The 6,199-nt window shown below is 55.2% G+C and overlaps 1 pseudogene; it reads right to left on the minus strand.

Annotated features, from left to right (window-relative positions):
* Window positions 1-4,417: 4,417 nt before the first annotated feature.
* Window positions 4,418-5,823, minus strand: LOC136154081 (heat shock transcription factor, X-linked member 3-like; annotated as a pseudogene).
* Window positions 5,824-6,199: the final 376 nt, after the last annotated feature.

Genomic DNA, 6,199 nt, shown 5'->3' on the forward strand with positions numbered 1-6,199 from the left:
CACCCTTGCCTGTGGTTGGGGGAGTGGACACGGGAGCCTTTGGGGAAGGCAGTTTGCTGGCGTGTGTCAACACCCCCGGGGTTTGTCCTGTGCCCTGGGCCTCCTCCTGCATGGCTCTTTAGTCAGTGAGTGTGTGGTCATGTCAAGTGGCTGCATTAGCAAAATGAGTTTTCCCTTTCCTTCCATCAGGGGGAAGCATCAGTAACCTGTGGGGCCCCCAAAACTGGGAAGTGTAAACAGACACCATGTAATGGTGAAAACAGACACATGAAGTTGTGCAGACATGGAGGAGTGTGCCTGAGGTGCTGGGAGTAGAGAGCCATCCCCCCACACCCCCTTGCCCCTGCGGAGAGATGTCTGGACAGAGCTGACCCTCTGTCTTCATTTGCTGGCAGTCACATCAGGATCACACCTGGTGGCTCAAAGTACAAAACATGTTGGTTCAGGAGGCCAGCAGCCGAGGTCGAGGTGTCATCTGACGTGGGCTTTCATAAGGGCTATGGAGAGTCTGCCCATCTCTCCTGCCTCACTTCTGGGGCATTGCTGGCCATGGTGGGCATGTCTGGGCTTGAAGAGCTCTGCCTTCCTCTTCACCCTGAGTTCTCCTGTGTGCTGGTCTGTCTCTAAATGTGTCCTTCATATGGGGACAGCTGTCCTGTTAGAGGATGGTCCATCCTAATGAGCTCACTTGACCCCCATAAGCTCTGTGAAGACCTTTCCTTTGTCTGTAAGGTCACACTGAGGTACATGAGATTGAGACTCCAGCATGTCTCTCTGACGGGACACGATGTGACTCCTCACACACTACAAAGGTTCTGAGGGAGGAACACATTGGAATGTTCCAAGGATGGAAGGACGGCCTTCGTGGCTACCAGGGGTGAATCCAGGGGCAAGGACAACAGGCCTCCAGGGCAGGAGTGAGATCACATGGGGCCTCACAGGCCGTAAGAACCGTGGATCTGCTGTGCTCGGGGAAGGAAAGGCCCAGGAGGATCTGGGCTGGGTGCCTCTGGGACCATGTCCCTGTCCTCATAGCCACGTGGAAATGGAGGCTCTTAGAAAGGTGCTGAGACCCTGCTGAGGTTCAGGCCCATGGCTCCGCTCCTTTGCCTCCAACCCCTTCCAGTGAACAGGGAGCCCCTCCAGGTATAAAGAATGAAGTGAGGATGGAGGTGGGTGTGGTCAGGTCCCCTACAGTCATGGTGTATCTCTCTATCCCACGGTTCCTTCTCAGGTGTTGAACAAGGTGGCAGTGACCTAGCGGGTTATTTGGAGTTTGAATTCTGGGATCCCTGCATGGTGCTGTCCCAGGCCCAGGAGAGGACAGGGAGTGTGCCCATCCCAGAGGTTTCCTTCTTTTCTTTGTTCTTTCTCTAGGCTCTGGGCAGGGGACGGGGCATCTGATGACAGTGGAGGCCATGGTGTGGGAAGAGCTGGAAGGAAGGTGGCTCCTAAAGGTGTGGGGAAGACACCTGGCAGGGCTGTCTGAGGTCCAGGGCAGCCCCAGGACTGAGGGCAGATTTGTTAGCATGGATCTGCATTCAGCAGCCCTGGGCTAAGATGTGGATCTGCAGAACACGGGCAGGGACAGCCCAGGAGCTGAGGGGTGGAATGGGGGCTGGGGGTGGGGGAACCCAAGCCCAGGACTGTTCCTGGCTGTGCTGGGAGAGGACCAGAGCCTGGCCACTGCACTGTGAAGCAAGGGAACCCACCGTCCCTCCTCAGTGCTCCCAGGATTTCAGGGCCCTCTTGCAACTCATGTGGCACTCATGTGCCTCTCTCTCCCACTGCCCTGCGCTCCTTCCTGAACTCCCCACAGACTCCATTGATGGAAGTGTCCTCTGGGTCTCCACCCCCCTATCAGTGGACTGCATAGAGATGGATGGAAAGACCCAGGCTTCTCTGACCCCCTGCATTCTGTGTCAGCAGGCTTGGAGGATGCTTGGGCATGTGGGGCTGAGGTCCAGGCCAGGGTTGTGAGCTTGGAGACCTCTGTGTTAGGCTCCTGACCTTTGTGGTTCTGTGTATCTGCAGCCACGTGAGGCCCTGGGAGTCCTGAGAGATGAAGTTTGGCTGTCTGTCCTTCCATCAACAGCCTTTGCACATTTCATCTTATATAGTGTCAAGCCCTGGAAAGGCAGTGGCAGCCCATGCTATGCAGACACCAGCTCTGTACTATGGCTGTCCACTTTGCACAGTGGGACTGATGAGTGAGGCCTGGTGGGAGGTGCTGGAGCAGAGATTAGCAATGAGCCCTGCCCAGATCCAGGCCTTGCTGTGGGACAGGGACAAGTCTGACCCTGGAGTGATCTCAGGCAAGTGATGCCGTTCCCCGTGCTGCCCGAACGGCCCCAGTGCTGCCCTGGGTTTCAGCCAGATTGTGCTCATTTGTTTTCTGTTGAACCAGTTGGTGGGGTGGGGGGGTGCTTAGGTTTCTTCAGAGAAGCAGCAAGTTTCCCTTGTCTGGGAGGTGATAGCCCAAAGTGCCTGACCGCCTCTCTGGGCCTCAGTCCCCATTTGTGCTCTGAGTCAGAGGCAGGTCCATGTCTGTATGTGGCACTTGTCTGTGTGTGTGTGTCCCCATGTGTGTGTGTGCTCGGCAGAGACCATGAGAGGCAAGAAAACACCCAGCCTGGGTTCCCCACCCCCACTGCCTGTTGCAGGCCCTGAGCAAGTCACCTGACTCCCCAGAGGTGAGGCCACACAGCAGTACATGTCTGTTGGTGAATTTCTTGTGGATCTGATGCCCGCAGACTCTCCCTGGGACCATCCTGCTCTGTCCCTGTGGCCTATAGTGGTCAGACTGAGAGCTGCCCATGGCCTGGTGGGTTTGTGGAGCACCAGGCCTCTACCTTTCATTTTGCTCACTCCCTCATTTGGCCTTGCCCCGAATTCCCTTTGCCAAGGTGAGCCCAATGGAAATGCTCATCCAGGGGACCGAGTTCATCTAGGGTCCCCTCCATGATACCGTCTTAGTCTCTAGCAGGTGTGACTTTGAATCATCTTGTTCTCCTTCTGTGTCCTGTTTTGCACACAGGTCCCATGGACATTGGGGACACTTTGCTGTGCCCAGAAAGCCTAGACCCAATGAGGTGGAGGAGGTGGAGAATCAAGCCTTGGTACCTGACCTTTGACAGAAATACCTGACTGTGCTTGCCAACCCCCGCTGGCTGCTGCAGTCCATCCCTGGGAGGGACGGGAAGGACATCTTCCTGGTGGACATCCCTGAGCACCTGATCCCCTTTGGGCAGGAGGCCTGTCCAGGCTGGGCTCTCGAGAGGAAGGTGACCAAGATACCAGGTCATGGTGACATGGTCCAGTCACCACTGTGCCCTGGACGTGCCCGTCTGGTTTGGTCTGAATTAGCCCCACCCTGGGGTGTGCTGCCAGCTTGGTGTGGGTCGGGGAATCGGGACAACCCTCGTGGTGCTGCTCTGGACTCAGCGTGAGTCTCCAAGACTGACCTTTATGATAAAATGGCTTCATCACTCATTTTGGCCCTGCTGGGTCTGGGTGGTTGAAAGAAATGTGTTGTTGGGAAACTGCTTAGTGTTTTTCCCTCTCTGTTCTGGTTCAAACTCCCCAATGTTGGAACAGTGTCCAGGGGGTGAAGGGGAAGGCTGGGGGCGGGGCTGAGCATCAGCAGGCAGAGAGGCCGGGAGGCCCAGAAACAGGCTGCAGTTTGTCCTTGCAGGTGACCCTTGCCCTTTTCTAATGTGCCCCTTGGCTCACAAAGGGTGTGTGCTGGATGCGGTTCCTGGCCGCCTCACGTCCAAAGACAGGCTCCTAAGTATACCTGTGAGGGCAGAGCAACAAGGGCTGGTGTTCACCTTGTGGAAACCTTGTACTTGTCTTTGGGTTTGGGGTCGTGTGTTTGCAAGGCTTTGTGGGTGGGGTGGCCCTACTTTCCGGTCAGTTTCTTGAGGTGGGGCCCCTGGATTGACAGCTGGAGATGCTCAGCCGCAGATCAGAAACTTGTGGCATCATTGGGGGACCCAGGAGGAGCCCCTTCTGCTTCAGGGTGCATGACTCATGGAAGGTGACACCCCCCAAGGTCAGGAGCCCAGCTGGGCCAACTGCTGAGCAGCAGGCAATGTCCAGTGACCAGCCCGTCCTGGGCTGGCCTCAGCACTCAGCTATTGAGCAAGATCCTTGGCAAAGCACGTGAATTGCTGCTGCTTCAGTTGAAAAAGGATCACGGGGACCAGACTGAAGCCTGCATGGGGTGTGGGCTTCCAGCCTCATCTGGCTCACCCGCATCATGTGAATAGTGTGGACAGACAGAAAGAACACAGACTCATAGTTCTTGTTCAATTCTTTATTTACTCCTGTGGAGATTCGCTCCACTTTATTAGAACCAGGAATCGATTTTTGATTACAAGAGAGTACTTTTGAGTGTCCCTAGGAACCTGGGAGGTCAAGGATTGGGCTTGTCCTTGACCTGCTCACAGAGGACACACTTGTAATCTGAGGATTCTCCCTGCTCCTCCTCTGCTGAAGGGGCCTCTTTTGGAGCTGTGACTGACAGGGCCACCATCAGGATGGAGGAACAGGTGTTGTACAAGGCCATCACTGAGGCACAAGCTGGGTACTCCAGGGGGCTCTCGGGCATTTGCGCTGTGCTCTCCCTTCCAGAAGTAGCCAACTGTACAGACGTGGCATTGCTGGACATGCCCTTTCCACTGGGGCCACCCTGCTCGCTGGGGAGATGGTTTGCCCTGGACCGCCCAGCTACACTGCCCATAGACCAAAGGTAAGAGGACACAAATGATTGCCGGCTGGGGGTTCTGTGAGCAGGTTGGGTTCCCTTCTGGACTTTCTTGCCCGCCTATTGGTGCAAGTTGTGTTGGAGTCGAGGAGAGTGTCTAGTCGCCAGTGCTCGCTTCTTTCTCTTTAGGATGTTCTGCAGGAGGAGAGGTTTGTCTCTCTGAAAATTGGAGTTGCGATAGATCTGAAAAGAAATGAATCACTTTAGACAGCAAGGGGGAGAAGAGGCCTTCCTTGCTGCCTTCTTCCCCACCACTGTTCTGGCCATGCCTATGTGTGGAGACAAGTTCTCTTCATTCTGGCAGGTTATGAGGCCCTAACATGTTACTCCCTAGAGTTCCCCTGGTGCCATCCTCGCCTGAGGCTTTACTGGCCCTCCCTTACTTCAAATGGCCCCTCAGGGTCTAGAGTCACCCCGGTGGATCAAGTCTCATGGGGGTGGAGGAACACGACAGACCCTGGTTCTCCTCTTTCCTTAACCACCCTCTCAAGAGAACAGTGTTCTCCTGGGAAATGAAAACCATCCAGCACTCAGGTCATCTAGTCTAGCCTCCCTAGAAGGGCTTTCTACATTACCATCAAGTTATTCTCTGCAGAGCAACCCAAAGGGCAGATTTTAATGAAACCATACAGGTTCAGTTCATAGATGAAGCTCTTAATGCTGTCTGTCTCGAAGATCTGGTCCATGCCTCTGCACAGAAGGACCTCTGTCTGGAAACGATCTGCCTTGATGACCACCATGTCTCCCTCGCCATTCCAGTGCACAGAGGTGAAGGCCAAATCCTCCATGATCCTCCAGAGCTTCCTGGGGAAGGACAGCCCGAGGATATCATTGTTCTCTTCCTCGGCCATTTCTGGGTTCGGGCCCTGTGGGGGCAGATTGTCATGGAGGCCTGGATTGGGGCTCTCAGGTTGGTCACCCTGCTTCTCCAGAGCCTCCCCTGAATCCATGTTTGGATCTGGGGACGAATCACAGGGATTCCCTGCTGCGGGCTCCCCATGAGTTGATGGGGCCAGCGGAGTTGCCCATGCCTCATGGGAACTCTGAGTAGCCATGGAGCCAGTCTAGCTCAGGAGCATTATCTACCCAAGCATTGAATGCTCAGCGCAGAACAGCCTCCAAACCAGGGATGGGGTGCCCCACAAATACTCTCTGAAGATTCTAGAATCTGGGTTGTGAGCTAGACAGTCAATTGAGTGGTCAGCTTCCTCAATTTTTCTCATGATGTCACAAAGGTGATGTGGAGAGGCAGCCCTGGGTAAGGGGGCCTGGGGATGGAGATGGGATCCCCAGCTTGTCTCTTGTCTGAAAGTACAGAAAAGTTTGTTTCTGGTTGCCTGAAAAGGCTCCCATCTGCTGCCAAGTGCCTTGTTTCAGGGGGCCAGGCCCTGGATGGGTTGACAAACGTGCCCCTGGCCCTACCCTACCAAT

The sequence above is a fragment of the Muntiacus reevesi genome, chromosome X, assembly GCF_963930625.1.
Source record: "Muntiacus reevesi chromosome X, mMunRee1.1, whole genome shotgun sequence".
Classification (NCBI taxonomy): Eukaryota; Metazoa; Chordata; class Mammalia; order Artiodactyla; family Cervidae; genus Muntiacus; species Muntiacus reevesi.